A 19,785-nucleotide genomic window follows, 5' to 3' on the forward strand; every position below is an offset into this window, starting at 1 on the left:
ATCTGATGCCATTCCAAGACCCGAAGTGGATGCCTACAAGCATGGGTGGCACTGAGTGCAGTAGAGACTACATCTTTTTCCTATCATACGTGTGATAAAAAATTTAATTTACAAATAAGCACAGGAAGAAATGAAAAACAATGAGCATAAAACAGAACAAATGTTAACAATATACTGAAATAAATGTTATTTAAAAACAATTGAGGGTAAGAGGGACTACTGTAAATCAGTATTTAATGAATGGATAAAGGACAGAATGGGACTCAGCTCGGGAAGTGGAGCATTTAGGCTCATCAACTAGTTATAGCTAATCGTGAGAACTTCAAACACCACTAAGCTAGCTACTTATGTGTGGCTAACCTAAAATAATTTGGATACAAGATTTACCCAAAAAAAAAAGCAAGACCCCCTCCCCCCCAATTATCCTTAGGAATAACAGCTCTTTTGTAGAGCCTTCTGTATTATTTGTAACAAAGTACTCTTTGGGAAAAACATATTAGATTCTAAAATCCTAAATGACACTTTTTGCAACAAGATAAAAGGAGAATATAACAGAATACAGTATTAACTATGCCCAAGGGTTTAAGTCCACCATTCCAAGTCATCATAAAGAGGCCCTATAAAGATTCCTTTAGAGGGTGTGGTGGTGCACACCTGTAATCCCAACATTTAGGAGGCTGAGGCAGAAGGACTGCCGCAAGTTCAAGGCCAGCCTAAACTACACAGTAACACCCTGCCTCAACCCCCTAAAAAAGTCACTAAAAAAAAAAAAAAAAAAAGATTCCTTTAAACCAAGTGCCGAGATGCAGGCCTATAATCCCAGCACTCTGGAAGCTGAGGCAAGAGATGGCAAATTCAAGCTCAGCCTGGGCAATTTAGCAACTCAGCAAGAACCTGTCTCGAAAGCAAAAATAAAAAAGGGATGGGGCTGTAGCTCAGTGTGAAGGCCCTGGATTCAATCCCTCAGCACGCCCCCTCCGTACCACCACTGCACACAAAAGATTCTTTCAAAAAGCACCACGGAGACAAATAATTGTAAGGAATGTTCAGTCAATTTAAACAAAATATTTGAGGTAGAAGTCTTGCTGCAAACAGGTGGGCATTTCAACTAGAATTTTTAAAAAGGGAGCTGGGATGTACAAAGCAATATGCAAACAAACTGCCACTGCGTGGGATGAACCTTTGTGGAGAAATGTACTTTTCCTAAGTTGCCATTTATTATTCATATTGGAATGATTAGTCTGACTGACTTAAAATTACTCCTTTGTAACTCCTCTTATATGTTCACATTTATTTAGCCATTTATCCGTTTCCAGGAACTGTCCTTAAAAAACATCACAGCTTTCTTTCTTTTTTTTTTTTTTTTAAAATGTAACATAGTAAGTTAGTGGCTATTCTTAGAGACCACCAATATATAACTAAAAAGAGTTTTTAAAAACTCTACATATGTATGCGTGGGCTCTTAAGGGCCGGGGAAGTTTGCAGTGACAACGTAATACACAAATTCAACAAGTGCCATACCATCGACACTCCAGACGGACACGGAAGCAGTGCGCTCTGGAAATTGTGTAGGCGAGTCACAGACAGACCTAGTGATGCGAGGGGTGCCTGTGCAGGGTGAGTACTGTTTTATGGTCTGTGAGAGAACAGAAAATAAGTGATGCTTTGGATTTAACATTTCAAATTTCAGGATTTTTTTCTTTTTGCCTCCCCTGTACTGGAGAATGAACCCAAGGCTTTTGCACAGAGCTACATGCCCAGCTCTTTTGTATTTTTTATTTTGAGTCAAGATCTTGCTAAGTTGCTCAGGCTGGCCTTGAACTTGTGATCTCCCTGCCTCAGTTTCCCCAGTAGCTGAATTACAGGTGTGACTATCATGCCCAGCTTGATTCTAGGATTCTCAAGTTCTCAAAAAATTAATGAATTAAAAAATATAAATAGGCAATTGATTATGTCACTTATGTCCCATATTTGAAGAGGGCCCCAAGACTTTGTAAAAATTTTCTCTTTGGAAAGATGGGGAATCACCTTGCTGTGGGATACAACAGTGTTCTTTATGAGTAAGATTTAAAAAAAAAAATTCTGGAAGACACGTACTAGCTTCTAAAAGTAATAAGATTATTCTGGGTCCTTTGATTTCTTTTTATAAACATAAAGCAAGTATTACACTTTGATAATCAGGAATACACAAAGACAACCCAGCTTCTAAAGTGAAGTTCACCCAAGGACACGATAAAGTCGTAGTTTTCACCCTCAACCACACACTGGAATCATCAGGGGAGTTTTGAAACAAAAACCAATAAAAAAGTCCCAGGCCTGGTCCGACCCTTAGTAATTCTAACTGAATTAGTCTGGGGTGGGGCCCGGGCCTTGGGGTTTCTTTAAAGCGTCTCAAAGAGCAGAAACTTAACATTTGTTGAAAGAATGATTAAGAGCTTTGAATACATGTGATTCTAATATGTAGCAAGAATAGGAATCACTATTAAAGCCGAATTTTCCGAATTATACTACACAACATGTTACTATGGATCTTCAAAAAGAAAAGAGTTCCATAATCAAAGAAGCAAGTTTCTTTCCTGTAGGATTTCTCAGAGCCTAAAAGAAATCATTTTTACTGGTGAAAAAACCTGTTGACAATAAATAGGACTATGGAACTGCGCACCATGCCTTTTGTAAGAGGAAGCCACAGACAAGACGGGGTGGTGGTGGTGGTGGTGGGGTGTGTGTGTGTGTGTACGCTCAACATTTCTTCTTTCAAGCAGCCATGCCACTGGCAAGCCCTGTCCACACTACCTCCAAGTTATGCCCAGAACCTGACCTCCTTCTCCATCTCCCTGCTGTTCTCTTGCCCCCTGCCCTCCACCTCTGCTGCCTGGACCACGGCGGCGGCCTCCTCCCTGCTCTCACACTGGCTACTGGAACTCCTTGGTCCAGGGCAGACTAGCAGGAGATCCTCAGGGTACACAGGTGATCCAAAGAAGCCTTGGCCTTGGTTTTTTTTGTTTGTTTTTTGTTTTTCTCTGGTACCGGGAACCGAACTCATGACCTTGCGCTTGCAAGGCAGGCGCTTTGCCGCTGAGCTAAATCCCCAGCCCCAGCCTTGGCCTTGGAAGTGAGAAGCCCATGCCTTTCCTAACCATTTAGGCTGGCGTGAGTGGGGATTTTTCTGTTACCTGTAGCCAGATGCATCCCCATTACACATGTTCTCTCTTACACTGTCCTCCGTACTGGTCAGCAATTGCTTTTACCAGGTAAAATTATTTGGCTTTTTTCCTCTTTATTGTTTGTCTTCTCCTTCTAAAATGCCAGCCCTAAGATAACAGGGATATCGATAGGCTTCATTCACTGTTGTGTCCATTGTACCTGGAATACTACCTTCCAAAGAGTACAATGCAGCATTTGTTGAAAGAATGATTTGAAGCCAGGTGTGGTGACACCCACCTGTAATCCCAACATTCTGGGAGGCTGAGGCAGGAGGATCACAAATTTGAGCCTAGACTGGGCAATTTAGTGAGTCAGTGAGACCATATTCAGCATAAAAAAATTTTTAAAAGGGCTGGGGTTGTAGCTCAGTGCAAAGGCTCTGGGTTCAATCCTCAGTGTGCAGGGAGAGAGGGAGGGGAAAGAGAAAGAGAGATATTGAGAGATTAAGATTTAATTCTGTCAGCAGCTCCCAAAGGTAGTATGGCACAAATACTAAACTCCTCCTCACATCCACACAGATCCTGCACAGTCAGCCTTCACCTACTGCTCGCAAATCATAACTTTCTTTCTGTCCCTTCAAGAGTCAAGCTCCTGGGCCAGGGAGATAGCTCAGTGGCACAGTGCCTGCCTGCCAAGTGCAAGGTCCTGAGTTAAATTCCCAGTACCAAAAAAAAAGAGTCAAGCCCCTTCCCACCTTTAGAAATTCACCACCGCCGTTCCTTCAGTGGTGCTGTTCCCTCTACTCCCTCTACCAGGAACTCTTTTCCTATGTCTCATCCCCCACTCAGGGTCTACTCACCCTTCAGGCCGCTTCCCAAATGTCAGACCTATGATAGACATCTTACCTCTCCGAACACATCCAGCCCCTCAATACAGACATAAGTAGTAGGTGGTTGCTGCAATTACTTAATTAGATTCTGTTTCCTCCACTGAACTAGGAACCCAGGAAGGTGGGGACCCCTGAGAAGACCTGCTATTGGGTAGGTGCTAAATAAATACCACACCTGTCAGTTGCGACCACAATATTTTCTGTTCACTCAATACCTAGTTGACCCCCCCCACCTTTCCATTTAGGTGGGACCATGTGACTAGCTGTGGGTACGAGCAGATTATGGGGTTAATCTGTACTGCGGTGGACTCTCACCCATCCCTAGCACTCCTGTGAATGAAGGCAGCTAAAGACAGAGAGAGCCTGCGATCAGACTGATGGTCAGGGGAGAGGCAATGGCTTCCAGACACCGGGACTGAACCTTGGTGAAAGGAGCAGGGGAGGGAGGAGAGAAGAGCTGCTCCCCGGGAAGTGCCACTTCACTTCCTGATGGGACAGATGAAAGGCCTCTGCGCTTCATGCCATCAGACAGGGCATGCCTCTGCCACAGCTCGCATCAAACACAACTCTTCAGGATCACAGCCCAGTCCCGGGGGACGGGAGAGGAGACTGCTCAGAAGCCAGTGACACCCTGGAAACCCTATTAGCTGGAGGACGCTGAAACAGCAAGGCTATATGAAAGGCCTGGGCTAATTCAGGCTGACAACCTTCCCGCGGAATCACCCACTGGGGCTCTGCCCTCCTGGTTCCATCCCAGAGAATAAATCACACTGTCAGGTCTAATTTGGGCCTTCGCGGATGGGCTGAGCAGAGCATCCATGCGTTCTGGCCACAGAGGTCAAGGGCAGCCCATGCTCTCAAGGCCAGGGCTGAAAGGCTCGGGGACGACATGAAAAAGGGGACGGGGAGGCCAAAGGCTGTGGGTGTCTGCCACACACCCCAGAGACGCCTGTCTTCTCCTATCAAACTCCCGGCCGGGGCCTGGGGAAAAAGCCCTGTTCCCAGAACGCAGTCCCGCTATATCCAAGCACTTTGTCACTAGCTCAGGGCTGGACACGGCGTAAACACTCCAACATTTGCTGGGTAAATAATCACAAAGGCAGCGTGAATGCTTATTACTGACCTCTGACACACAGGTAGGGCTAATGAATACGGGCTGCCACCACCACTGCCACGCTTATCATCATCACTGTAATTATCTATCAAGTGACTTACTTTGTGGCACACACTAAGGAGCTTGAAATTCACAAGTACTTTTTTTTTTGAGGGGGGCAGTACTAGGGACCGGATCCAAGGCTTTCGTCCTAAGTTACATCCCCAGTCCTTTTTCTGTTTTTTATTTCAAGACAGGGCCTTGCTAAGTTGGCCAGGCTGGGCATAAACTTCTGCTCCTCCTGCCGTAGCCTCTGACAGTGCTGGGATTATAGGTGTGCACACGGAGGCTGCCTGGCTCACAGACACATTTTAATCCTCAAAACAACCTCAGGAGAAAACAGAGCCTCCCCGAGTTAAGCTGCTCACTTAGAGCTTGTGCGTGGCTCTGGTGAAACTAGAACCTAGGCTGGCAGACTCTGGAGCTCATGGTCTTGATCACCATGTCGACCTATTTTTGATTTCCCCTCCTTCAAGACGCTTGCCATGAAACCCCTTGGGTGGGACTCTCGTTGCTCTGAGTGTTTACCTGGAGAGCTCTGCCAACACACTGCACACCCAGGGAGGCCAACGCTTGGCACAGAACCAGGAGCGTGGGGCACGCCCAGGTACTGCTTGACAGACGGAGGACAGATGGGTGGATGGATGGAGACTCAAGTCTCAACCCTTCATTTTAGAGGAGGGAGCACATGTGCAGAAGTCAAGCGATAGTGAAAGAGTTTCGCTGAAGAAAGGGGAGGTAGAAAAGAAGGGGGAAATTGCTCTTCGATGAATTCTTCCTCTTCCTCTTCCCAGGAGGAATCCCTGTGCTTCTCTGCCTCCTCTCTTGTTCCTCCCAAGACCAAAAGCTGCTTGCAGGAGCCCTGCCTAGCCCCCAGTTGCCTGGGCTGCCCCTTCAGAGCCCTGATCACTCCGGGCTGTCGCTGTCTGAGCGCCTGCCTCCGCGAGGGCAGGGCCCATCCAGCCATGAGGGGTCCTCAGCCACCGCTGTGAACCTACTGTGCTGCAGGCACAAGCACAGAGGAAGTGCATATTACATGTGTGTTGAACCGAGAAGCAGAACACCTGAGAAATGCACAGGGCAGGATGCCTCATTCTGGGGAGAATAATTAAAAGTAGAGGTGCAGTTTGCTTGGGTAAGGGCAGTGTTTCCTTGGCCATCTGCAAGGCCCTGTGTGGCCGGCAGGAAGGTATGTGGTTGGTGGCACTCATCAGGACTGCGGCAGGACCAGCATTTCACCAGTGCAAGATACGCTGCCTTACTTCTCCCTTGCTGACACAATCTAAACTGAGGCAGACGGTGAACAGCCTGGAACCCCTGGAGCTCTTATGAGGCAACACAGTGTAGTAGCTAAGAATAGGGACTGCAAGGCTCTACCTCAGGTCTTCTGCTAAGCAGGCAACCGTGCCTCTCTGTGCCTCAGTTTCTTCTTTATTACTGTAAGGATATCACAGCAGTGACGTTGGAGGGTGGCTGTAAGTACTGAGTGAGATCATGCACGTGGCTTACAGCGGGCTTGGCACGAAGTCAGCACCCATTAATGCCAGTTATTATTGCTTTTCTTCCCCGTGGAGCCAGACAGTGCGGGCTGAGCTAACCTATCTGACACTCTCAATTCCCCTTTTCTCTGGCCTACTTCTCAGGAAAGACTGAAAAGTGAAATGGAATTCCTCTCTTCCTTGGAGAAGGAGAGGCTATGGGACACATCTCTGGCCAATAAGATGGAAGCGGGGGATTCTGGGAGTGCTGAAGCAGTGCTGCATGGAAACGCACATTATCAGCGGAGTTAATCCTTCCCTCTCCATCCTTCCTGGAGCTGCAGCGCCAAGGACCATGAGGGGAAAGGGCAAGAGAATCAGCAACGCTCCAGCCCTGACGCTCCAAAGCCACCAAACTGATGTTGGCAGCCAAGTACTCCAGGTTTGCTGTTATAGGAGAGAAATCAACCCTCGCTCATTTAAGCCGCTGTGAACAGGGGTTTTCTGCTTTGAAGCTGAAAGCAGTGCTGGATGATGCGCTCACCATGACACAAAGGGCTCATGGACACACACTCCAGTCAGCATTTGCCAATCTCAGTCCAGGCCCATAGTCGGGAACCCCTGGCTAAAGGAAAGGCCGGGCCAACATGATGTTTAACAAACTTCGGTCATCACACACTGCCTTCCTTTTCCCACCTATACAGCCGCTTACTAACTGCTTTAAGTCAGTTCACTTTTAAACTTAAAACATGTTCATTTTAAAGAAGTAATCTCTATCACCATTAAGAATGAAAAATTGGTATCTTTTGCTACAGAAAAAAAAAAGCAAGTTAAAAATAAACACAAGGAAAACAAGCAGAACATAGTTATTCATGCACCACTGAAAATTTGGGTTCAGTGGACTAGAAAAATTCCTCATTTTTCTTTTCTGTTGGGGGAAACACTATGCTAAGATCTGGCTATACCCAGCCCTGCCACAGGGTAACAATGTGCCACAGCTGAGCCAGGGTTGCCCCTCGGAGAAGGAATACGGTTCTTATTTACTATGACTCCCAAGACCCTGTTCAGAGTGAGGTAGAGATCTCCCAGCTGACTGGTGCAAGAACTAGGCCAGGCACTGCCTTTTCCCCTCTTCTGTGCATGGCTCTTCCTTGTCTAAAATTCCCGTTGGTGGCTTCTACTCCTCTTCCCAGCTTTCTTCTTTCAAATATATCTGTAGTGCTCATCCCCATTGGACTTACTCTATATCCACTTGTTGTCTCTTGGTGGTTTTATCTTGTGGTACAATGGCAGCTCCCTGGGGAAAAGGCTTTTCTCTGTTTCTGAACAGTACATGGATCCTAATAGCCGATCAAATGGATACTATTTTAGTGAAAGAAGGGAAATGAATGACCAAATCAAACTCTCTCTTTCTTTTCAGTTTCCTAAGACCCCGGCTACCATGCAGGAAATTGCCAGTCCTCCTGCAGTCTGAGAGGCAATACTAGGAGTCTGGGACCTTTTACTACATTTAAAAAGAAAGTCCTCTATTAAGGCCTAACTATGAGTCCATACAATATAAATTAGTAACTGAATGAAGAAATAAATAAGGGTAAAGGGACATATCTTCTTTACAGAAGAATTCCAGTTAATACATACAGAAGGAAAAGAGATATATAAACCCTACCATTAGAGAGACATCTCCATAATAACCATTGTAAACAAGTTCCATTCACCCATGTATGCTAAGATTAGTAAGTGCAGTGTCAGGAGAAGCAGGATGTAGTACAGTTTCAAAGTACTGTATCTCCCTCAAAATACTTATTAGTCACATAAGGAAAACAGTGATTTCACCAGTGGAAACACCTGGCAGAAACCACCTTAATGAAGGGATCCAGGTGACCATCACCAGGCACGGTAATAATGGGCACGGACCTCAGGGACCCCCAGTGTGAGCACAGAAGGCACATCACCTGTGTGGTATTCTTTCTGTAATGGAGAACCTCAGTGAGGCCAAGGGAAAACATCACACAAATCTAAATTCAGAGTTCTACAAAATAACAGAGCAGTCCTCTTCTACGGTACCAAGGTCATGAAAGCCAAGGGAGAATGGAGGAACTCCTGCAGACTGGAAGAGATAGAGGTGACACGGCAACTAAATGCACTGTGAAGCCCGGAACAGAAAATGGACACTGGTGGGAAAACTGCTAAAATCAGATTAAAGTCTATAAATCCATGAATAGAACTGGACCAGCACTACTTCCTGGTTTTGGTCACTGTGTGTCAGTGGTATAAGATGGAAACACTTAGAGAAACCTGAGCAAACAGTGGCTAGTGAACTCTACAGACTTTTTTTTTTTTTTTACAACTTTTTGTAACGCTAAAACTACTAAAATGAAGAGCTATAAAGAATTGTGCTTAAAAGCCTCCATTGACAGAAACTGCCCCACGAGCATGCTCTATGACTCTGGGCAGTGCTTTCCCAGGATGAAGGAACAAGAGGAGCCAAGGAAGCAGCTGAGAGAGGTTCCTTTCACTCAGTTCCCAAGCTCCACTGACTGGTCTCTGCAACTCCGACAGCTTCATCCCTACATCCGGAGTCTGCATTCCAGAATCTTTCATTCCACTACTTGTCACAGTTAGGGTCTCTTGGTCCTCCCAGATCAGAAAAGACCCCTCCCTGGCACCCTACCAACACAGGCTGGGGTCCCCATTTAGGAATGCCTCACTAAAAACCGGAATGACACTCAGACCAACACCTCCTCTACCGGAGTCCATCTCACAGACAAGACAGAGGATGTTCTCTAACAAAAAAAAAAACCCAGAAACCGAAACAGAACATATTCAAAACTTATACATTACAGGCAAGTACATATCATATGTACATTTTTTAATTATGGGAAAATATCTACACTTTATATTTAACCTACAGAGAAAGCACATTTACACAGTACGGTGATGGGGCTGTTCTGTATTGTGAATACTGTAATTTCTCAACCGAATACCTTTGTCTAAACTCAAAAACTATACCATGAAGACTGAATTTTACTCATTGTAAAATTTTAAGTTGAATTAAATAGTAAAAAAATGAGTGCAATAAATTGATAAATGCTTATGAACAAGGGTCTCCAGGACACACAGGGAAGACCATGATATAGAAGCATCCACATCTGCGGTTCCTTTTTCTTATGTAGCAAACTAACATAAATAAAAAGTGTACATCCATGTAATGAGGAATATTCTTGTACAGTAACTACCTCTGAGGAAAGATGCTAGGCTTTGGGGACAGGAGGGATAGTGAAAGACACTTGCATTTTTCCTTTGACGTTTTTCTGTGTGTATATATTTTAAAAACAAAGATGCTTATGTGTACCAGTTGTAAAATTTAAGCAAACAGCCACATTATACTCACCCTCAGTGTGTTCTGGACTCTAGTGCACCTTGAGATTCCCAAGAGAGCCAGCGTCAAAGACTGCGCATCTACACAGAAAGGTAAAAAAAGAGGTCATTTCTTTGGCCACCTCAAGCCTTCCCGCTGTCATACCCATCTGTCATTCACATATTCGCTCCTCAACCAATATCTATTGCACTCCTGCTACATGCCAGTCGCCAAGACAAAGTGGCTGTCCTCAGGGAGCACACAGAGCATCATTAGAAGGACATTTCCTTCAGACAACTGAGGGGAGAGGATTAGCAGGGAAATAGCTCTTGTCCTGACTTGCAACTTTACCTTATGAATTTATGTGTATGAATATTTAGTATGGTTGTTTATAGATGAATGGATACTTCACAGATGAATGCATGTCTCAAGGCTGAGCAGTTGTAGTCTGTATTGTTTTCTATCTCATTCCAGGTGCCTTAAGACACGGCCCAGGCTAAGTCAGAAAGATCGATCTAAAAGGTTAACCTAAAGCCCTAAGAAACAGAATGGTCATTTAGTAATGACCCTCACTCCCTATGGGCCAGCTCTGTCCCGGGCAGGCTGATTTCACTTCACTATTCCAGCAACCTAAGAAGTCGATTCTATTATTATTTCCATGTTACAGATGAAGAAACAGGGGCACCGGGTGGGTGAGGAACCTACTAGCTGAAACTGCCCAGTCAGTATAGTCTACCTGAGATGTGAACTCAGGCATCTAGCTCCAGAGCTTACACCCGATCCCTGGGCTAGACCTTACTCTGTTATGATGGTAGAAGGGAGGGCCACGTACTGATACATATCACTAATCACTTTACTCCCCCGGTCCCTGCCCTCCCCTCTCCAGAAGCATATTTTTTAAAAGTATAAAATACAACAGGCAAGATTACAAAAGAAAACAGAGATGTAACTTTTCTTAGCCAACTTCATGAACTTTGAACTTTCACCTTTTAGAGTTTTTAGACCAAGAACCTCTACCTAACCCAGGGCTGAGCATATAGCTTAGTGGTAGAGAGCTCGCCTAGTACCTAGGGTCCAACTCCAACAACACACAACAAACAAACCCTAAAGTAGACCTGCAGGGCAGTAAACACGGAGCAGGTTCCAAGAGGAGACAAAAACTGGAGTGTGTGGCAGATTCTGCCTTGTGAATTTAGTATGGGAAGGAGCCCTGAGGGGGCAGCTATTTTGGCCCACTCTGGACCCATCTTCCTTGCTCGGTCAGCCCTTTGAACTTGGAGGGATAGTGAAAGACACTTCCATTTTTCCTCTCCCATTTAGCCCATGGAATTCCTGTGTGAATGACCCCATTCATGGGGAGGGGCTAGTTTGATAATAAAGCCATTACACCACCAGGTCTGTTTCTAGCAATGGAACCAGAAACAGGAAATAAACTAGCCCCAGGATATGCATTGGGAGGAGGGGGGTCTGTTGAGCTGATGTACTTGTGAAGCTGTCAGGGGCTGTCATAGAGACAGCCTGAAAATAAACCAATGCAAAAGAATCCAGAGTTAGGAGGCAGACGGAAATAGAGGCCTGGAGATGTCACTGCAAGGCCTGGATCCCACCATGCCTGACACGGTGACAAGGAAACTTCCCCAGGCTGTGAGTCCACACTTTTCCTTTTTTACATAAGCAGGTTGACTGAATTTTTATTTGTTCATACAAACAAATGACTCTCAACTAACAGAGAGAGGCACAGCCAACTAGTACTCTCAGTGATTCTCATAACTCACTCCAAGGCCATTCAGGAAAATACAAAATAAATTAGAAAAAGTTACTATACATAGAAACAGCAAATAAAGACACACTTTTTAAAAACTCAGAAATAGCCCCTTGGGCACCTATATCCCTAAGGTGGTCTATAAGTGCTAACAGTTTTGATTTTTAAGATGTGTGGCAGTGCAGGAGGGAATCAGAAGCACCCAGAATGTTTTCCTTTATCACCAGACTTCTCATTTTAAAAATTCCTGGGATGATCAGGAAGTCCCTGCAACAAAGCTCTTGTAAAATTTTAATAGCTGCCTTTTAAATTGAAGTGGAAATTGCTTTTCTGTCACTCTAATTTTTTTCCCTTTCTTTCTCTAAAGGATGCATATGGCTCTTTATAGGCAGACTGGCAGTGATATGCCAGGGCTGCTTCTCTCTGGGCTAGAACTTGCTTCCTGCAATTAGAGGAGGGTATGCAGGGTCATCAGTCTGGTGTCTTTCACATGGCAAAGAAGAAAATGCTCAGGGGTGTGGCAAAGAAGGCCTACAGGGCCAGGACCCAATATCTGAGGGCCTCACCTGAGATCCCCGGGGAAGGAGGATGTCCCTGGAGTTGCTTCATCAATCCCAGCATGCCCGTGGCTGTGTGGCCTGTCTGTGACACACAAGATATGCACAACACAGGCCCAGCACCTTACTTACCACTTGTTTATAGAAGGAGAATCCCAGAAAAAGACTGGGTAAGGGAGGGAGTACTTTGGCTTGATTCCTAGGCTGAAGGTTCCCTTCCTTCCATCACAGGGACTGGCTCTGACAGAGACACATGGTCCACTGCAGGGCCAATCAGAGTTGGCCCTGGGAATTTTTCCCGCAACGACTGAGGGAAAGAGATGGAAAGGAAGGCAGGGAAAGTTGGGGCTTCTCTGCCATGCCAGGGGCAAATTCCTGAAGAGAAATACCTGAGTGGTGACTGCAGTTAGGCCAGGTCTGGGATTTTTGGGGCCCTGAGCCATTAACTTCCCCTTGCAGTTTAAGCCAGGGAGATTCTGTCACAAAAGAACAGGACAAGGGACCTCAAAAATCAGCACAGCACTCTTTCATTTTTTAGAGACCAAAAAAAAAAAAAAAAAAAAGACAAAACAAAAAGGAGGCATATCTCCTCAGGAGAAAATACCCCACAAAATGCTATCACAGGCTATCTATCTCAAGGCTATCAAAGCCTGTTTGTGTCCTCAGGAACCAGGTAAAGAGCACTCTGATCCAGTCTGACCTGTCCACCTGATAAGGAAACTGATACTCAAACAACCTGTGTGGGGCCCAGGTTCAGCCAAAGACAAAAGCAGGGTCTCCCTGAAGCCCCATCAGGTTTTATCTCGAACTCCCAGAACAGGAGGAGGCTGCAGAGGCCTGGGAAGCAGCAAGTGAGGCTCTAGGAGTCTTGTGTGACCACTTCACCTACAGCAGCTCTGTGTTTTTGTTTTGTAAAATGCATTTTCAGGGAGGTGTCTGACCAAAGTTCCACAATTCCACAACCAGTGTGCTGAAACCAATCTTTTATAGATTTCAGAGCACTTGCATGTTAATGACCTAGGAGGAAGGCATTATTACCATGGCTTCAGGTAAGCTGTTTCCACACTTGCACGAGGGCGCTGATCTCCCGACCCCAAGGCTGTCAGCATACCCATGGCTCTTCTGTTCCTGTTCTTCTGGACCTGACTTCTCTATCCCATCCTCAGACTTGATCTCAGCTCACATGGAAGGGATCATCTACTCATAGCTCCTCATTCCTGTTATAGTTTGGATCTAGAATGTCCTCTAAAGGGCCATGTGTTAAAGCCTTGGTCCTCAGCATAGGACTATTGGAAGGTAAGCTGGCAGACTTTTGAAAGGTGGGATCTAAAGGGAGATCTTAGGTCACTGCAGGTGTGCCCTCCACAGAGACTACAGGGTTCTGGTCTCTTACTCTCTTTCTTTTGCTTCCTGGCCTCCATGAGGAGAGTAGTTTCTTCCACCATGTGATCCCACCTTGATTTACTGTTTTGATACAGCGCCCCCCTCAATGGGCCAAGCAACCATGGACTGAAATCTATAAAACTGTGAGCCAAAATAAACCTTTCCTCTTCTTAAGTTGATTGGCTCAGATATTTTGTTACAGTAATGCAAAGCTGACTAAAACAACTTTCACTTACTTGGTCCTCCACAAAGATGGAGGAATGGCTTCTGTTGCTGGCACCTGCTTTCAAGAGGGCAGAATTACTAGCCTGGCAAGACAAGCCAGAGACAGGAGGATGGCGGTTCTATTTTCGGTCACAAAACAGGACACATACCCTGGGCAATGTCTACCCAACTTCTAAGAGGACCTGGCCACAGGTACACTCTCTTGCCTAGCTGGCAATGGGAGTAGCCAGCTGCATAAAGGGCTGGCTGGTGGAGGTGTTACCATTTGAAGGAAAGGAGAACCACACCCACTATTACCTTCTGCCATAAGCTACATTCTTTTTTGGACTTTACCAAAGCTTACGTTTGGGTATTAGGGACTTACTTATCTATCAATAAAGTGGTTCAAGTGTGCTTCATTTAGAGAAGGTTCCCATTACACCCATTCCCACTCTGCCTTTGAAACTGTGATTCAGGAAAATATCTGTTTATTCAATATCTTCTATCTACATTCTAACAAAAAAGAGCTGACACAGGACAAACGGAGTCTGTCTTGGGAAAAATCTAGGCCCTCAACTGCCGTTGAGATCATCTTGCAATTAATCATGTTTTCTCTTTATGACCTATATTCTATTCATAGCCCACACTAATGATTTAGTACAGGTTCTTTCCTTGATAGATGCAGTCCGCAGACTGCGTCACTAGCTTTAAGGATTTCACTTCCTCATTTCGTGTCCCTACCCCCCTACTCCATCCCACCCCGCTCTGAAGATAAGTGTGCCAGCACTAGGTCCCCAACACAGAGCTATGCGGATTCCACTGTGCCAGAGAGGCTGATGGCTGTCCTGCCTGCAGCCTAGCCAGGGAACTCCAGGGTTGAGTGGCTTGCAGACAGACCTCTACAGAAAAGCTGCTCAGAGAAAGCACCACTGTGTGACCACTGAGCACAGAGCAGATTAGCCAAAATGCCAGAGTCTGATGTCACCAAATGTGCCAAAGCTGTGTGGAGGGAAGGCAATGCTCAGTCACTGTGGGTGGGAGTGGAAATTCAAACGAACATTTTTGAAGACCAATTTGGCAGTTTTTTTTTTTTTTTTTTTGGTTCCGGGAATCGAACTCATTACCTCGTGCTTGCCAGGCAGGCACTGTGCTGCTGAGCTATATCCTTGGCCCTGGCAATTTCTTGTAAAGATAAAAGAGATGGTGACATGCTTCAATTCTCCCACTGATGAGCATGCAGGCCCATATGTAGCTTTGCAAATTCTCATTCTGGATTCAGGCGCAGATTTTTGTTTTGATTTTACCACATGCCAGGCATGGTTTTCAGTTCCTTGTAACTACTAACCCGTCTAATCTTTGTAACAACCTATGAAAGTTCTAGTAGGACCCTCATTTTTCACAGGTCACAGAACAGAGGCACAGGGGCTGGGGATTTAGCTCAGCGGCACAGTGCCTGCTTGGCAAGCGTGAGGTCGTGAGTTCGATTCCCGGTACTGGAAAAAACAAAACAAAACAAAAAAAAAACAAACCAGAGGCACAGAGAGATAACTTTACCAAGATCATATAGCAAGTAGGTGGCATAGTCAAGAGGATCTAAACTTAGGGGATCTGGATCCAGAATCAACAACAATGCTGCCTCCCAAATTCAGCAGTGAAGAGCAGTCTTAGCCTTGAGCCCTACACGTACAGACATCAATGGGTCAAAGAGCTAAATATGAACCAAAAAATATGAATGCATCTAAAAAACAACACAGGAGCATATCTTCATAACCTCAGGGCAGGCTTTGGCTACCCATCCAAGGATTCTGGAAAAATGTTTCCTCTCCAATTCACCCACACGGTCCTCTGGCCCTTCACCAGTACACCTTTTTTTAGCTTGGAATGTGGATGTGATTGATGGCTAGGCCCCCGCCCCCAGAACACCACCTTGCCGAGAGAGTTGGACTGTACCCTCCCGCAGCTCTGGCTTCCTGGTGAAGGTGGATGTAGCAGGCATCTCGAGGCCATGGGGTGGCAAGAGTCAGAGCAGAGCTGGTGTTGAACCATCAGTTTCTCCCCGCAGACACTGTAATGTGACACAAATGACTGCCTACGTGTTGAAGTAACAAGGTGACTTGTATGTTCTGATTCCTGCAGCCAAATGCATTCCTATCTGAAACATCTGCCATATCCAGGCCTCAGCACCAAAGGCTGTGTCACTACCCTGGAGAGTTTGCTGATAGCCACTGACATGGACTAGAAGGTTTCTCAAGCAGATCTGACTCACATAAATTTTGGGAATCAAATATTTCTTCCGAGCAAGACTGATGAGAAGTACCAAAAAGATGCCTTGGTGTCTGAATTCTCAGAGGACCTGAACTGGGAAGAGCTTCTCCCTATAGACTTCTAAGAGCTTTGGGCTGACTGTTATTGTAAAGGCTAAGCCCAGCAGGCCCAGCTCAGTGCCGTCGAAATGGGAAAGTTCACGAAACCAGGAAAGTGGTGTTGGTCCTGATCGGATGCTACTCCAGACAAAAAGCCGTCATCAGAAAGAACATCAACAACAGCCCCTCGGAGCGTCCCTACAGCCATGCTCTGGTGGCTGGAACTGACCACTATCCATGCAAAGTGACAACTGCCACAGGCGAGAAGAAAATCGCCGAGAAGTCAAAGATCAAATCCTTTGTGCAAGTTTATAACTACAATCACCTTATACCTACCAGGTACTCTGTGGACATCCCCTTGAACAAAACTGTGGTCAGCATGGATATCTTCAGAGACTCGGCTCCAAGTGCAAGGCCCGCTGGGAGGCTAAGGTCAAGCTTGAAGAGATACAAGACAGGCAAGAACAAGTGGTTCTTCCAGAAGTTTTGGTTTTAAATGGTTTTTGTTGTTGTTTCTATCATTAAAAATTTACCCCCGTCCTCAAAGAAAGGCTAAACTGAGTTTGCTGGCACAACTGCATTGTGGTCCACTGGCCCCAGGCTCACAGGCTGGGGAAATCCTGCATAGCTTGTGGATCCTTTTTCCTCCTGTCACCGGCCATTTGTCGTATGTGCCAACAGTTAAGCCCCTTCCTGCACTCATAAAAACTGCTTGTCAATGCGGTTTCCACTGCTGGGTGCCTTTCCACAAAGTATTCTCCAGATCCCGGCCAATCAGATGGAAGTTAGAACAGTTGGTCAGTCTACCAAAATGGGTCAGGCTTTATTTTTTAATCCTCTTATTCATAATATATTGAAAAGGGTGAGAGTTTTTAAAATCCCATTAACTGAGAGAACATCTATGGTTTACTTAACCTCTCAGTTTCCTCATCTATACAACAAGCGTAATAATGGGGGGGGTGTTGTGAGGATTAAGTAAAGAAATTATCTCATGAGAAAACGTCATGTACTAGGTGTTTAATAAATGTGGGCTACCATTATTCTTTTTTTTTTCCTGGACTGGCGAGAGAAGTCTCTACAATCCCACTCTCTGGACAACCAGATACCCAGAAAAACTCACTGCTCTGATTCTGGCCACTTAGGGGGAAAAAGAGGCCGAGGGAGCAGGCCAGTGAAGCTGGCTGCCATGGGGGCAGGGTACTGTGGCAGGAAATGGATCTACTACAGTTGCTAACTGCCCTTCCTTCTCAGGATACTCAGCTAAGACTATATTTTCCAAGCCCCACAGTACCCAGGGTTGGCCAAGAAAATGTATGGGGAAGTTGCCATAGGACTTTGAGGAAAATTCGCCACCAGAAACAAAAAGTTGGACTATGCTTTTGTGCCAGTTCCCCTGCCCCATTCCCACCTGGACTACAGACTCACTTGCTTGATCCCGGCAGCCAGACTGGGCCAAAAAGCCACTGTAAGGATGAAAGCCTTGTGGCAGGAATAGTGAAGCAGAATGTTCCTATACCACAGGATCCTGCTTTTCCTGGTGACCATCCCTAAAGTGCCATTCTCTGGACATTTTACTCGTGAGAGAAACCAAACTCCACTGAGTTTAGGTAATTATTTTTTATGATCTCTGCTACTGGCAGCCAAAGACATTCTTCAAGTGATATTGTGGTTTTCCATGGCAGATAAACAACCAGAGAAATCCAGCTAACAACTTTCCAATGTTTAAAGTGGCTTTGCGCTTGAGGACCCGCACTTTCACACATGAGGCAGAAGCTAGGTATTGAACTTCCCAGAATTTTGCACAGAATGGAGTTGCAATCATTTGGTCTTAGGATGAGGTTATATGAGAAATATGCGCTATGTTGAGCCACACATTAGACAACTGTTGAGCCCTAATGTATGCTGGACATGGTGAGGAAGGGTACGTGATATGGTGAGCAAAAGCAGATATAGACTCCGCCCTTAAAAAGCTTACAGTCCAGAATAAGGGACAGAAAACAAACATGTACCACGCAGGAACCTGTGTGACTGAAGCCCAGAACTAAAGAAAGGTGTGTGAAAAGCAGAATATCCCAGAATATCTGTTAAGTGAAGGACGGATGAAGAAAACATAATACATTCATAGCATGGAACATTATTCACCGGAAAAGCAATGAAGGAATGATTCATGTACAACCTGATCCCGACAACCTGACACTAAGTGAAAGGAGCCAGTCACAAAAGACCATGCATTACATAGTTCCATTTACAGGAAGTATCTAGAATCGGCAAATCTATAGGAACAGAAAGTAGATTACTAGTTAGCAGGCACTGGGAGGAGGGAAACTGGTGGGGGATGATAATGGGTTCAAGGTCTCTTTTCAGGCCAGTAAGCACATTCTGGAAGTAGACACTGGGATGGCTGTACAACCTGAGAATACACTAAAAATCATTGAATTTTATGTTTTAAAATGGTTGAATTTTGCAACATGAATTGTAACACAGTTAGAAGACATTTGAAGGGCTACCCCGACGAAATTATTGAGTTGGTAATAAAGTCTCTAATGGGGGAGGCTGGGAAGAATATCCCAGGAGATGGAGGAGGATACAGGAGTCTGTTCAAAGAAACGCACACAGGCCTACGTGGCCAGATCGCTGCGGCACAGGAGGGAGCGGGGAGCTGTACCAAATGCCTGGGGGTGTGTGGGCCACTGTCAGCCAGGCGCTTCTTGTTCTAAGTATGATAGGAAGCAGGGGACTGATGTGTTCTGATTTCCATTTTTGAAAAATCCCTCTGGCTGTTGCATAGGGATTGTCGGGGTTCCAAAGCAGCAGGGTGAAACAATGGGGTGGCTGCTGTCTACCCAACGAGAGGGCAGTGGAATGGGAAGGAGGGGCTCGTAAGGATCTATTTCAGGTCAAGGACAAATGGGCCTTGCTGATGGGTCGGCTACAGGGCACGGGAGAAAAGGAAGATTCCTTAATGACCTTTATAGGGTCTCACGAGTTTTTCCAAAGTGGTTTTCTGCCAGATTCAAATTGTGCACAGCACAACATCAAGAGCTGCTCACCAAATGCCTTAATTGAAAAAATGAATAGTTGCTGCCTCATTTCTTCATAGGGTACTTTTTTTTTTTTAGACAAGGTCTTGGTATGCCGTCTAGGCTAGATTTAAACTCACAGGCTCAAGTGCTCCTCCTGCATCAGCTCCAAAGTACCTGAGACATAGGCACTGTACCTGGACTTGTAGGTTACATTTTTGTATTTTCAATAGAGATGTGAATTTTCAGTGTGTATACACAGATGTATGTATCTCCGGTATGAGTACAGGGAAGGTTAAGAGATGGTATTATTTGCCAAGATGGAGCACCACCTACCAGTGGATGGACAGAAACTGGTGCAAGTTGTGATAATCATTTTGATTAAAATGTATAGTCAGGCTGGGGGTGACGGCGCACGCCTGTAATCCCGACACTCGGCAGGCTGAGGCAGGAGGATCACTGTGAGTTTGAGAC

At 45.5% G+C, this 19,785-nt stretch overlaps 1 protein-coding gene and 1 pseudogene across 2 annotated transcripts in view; one reads left to right on the top strand and one right to left on the bottom strand.

Moving 5' to 3' along the window:
* Sipa1l3 (signal-induced proliferation-associated 1 like 3) overlaps positions 1-19,785 on the bottom strand; it is a 226,426-nt gene that overhangs the window by 127,902 nt on the left and 78,739 nt on the right. For both annotated transcript variants that reach the window (XM_013522426.1, XM_005399879.2), the window contains exon 2: positions 10,056-10,123. The gene's annotated coding sequence lies outside the window, so the exon portion shown is untranslated. The remainder of the gene's footprint in view (positions 1-10,055; positions 10,124-19,785) is intronic.
* Positions 16,381-16,787, top strand: LOC102016797 (annotated as a pseudogene).

This window comes from Chinchilla lanigera, unplaced genomic scaffold (genome assembly GCF_000276665.1).
Source record: "Chinchilla lanigera isolate Chin_1 unplaced genomic scaffold, ChiLan1.0 scaffold00067, whole genome shotgun sequence".
Classification (NCBI taxonomy): domain Eukaryota; kingdom Metazoa; phylum Chordata; class Mammalia; order Rodentia; family Chinchillidae; genus Chinchilla; species Chinchilla lanigera.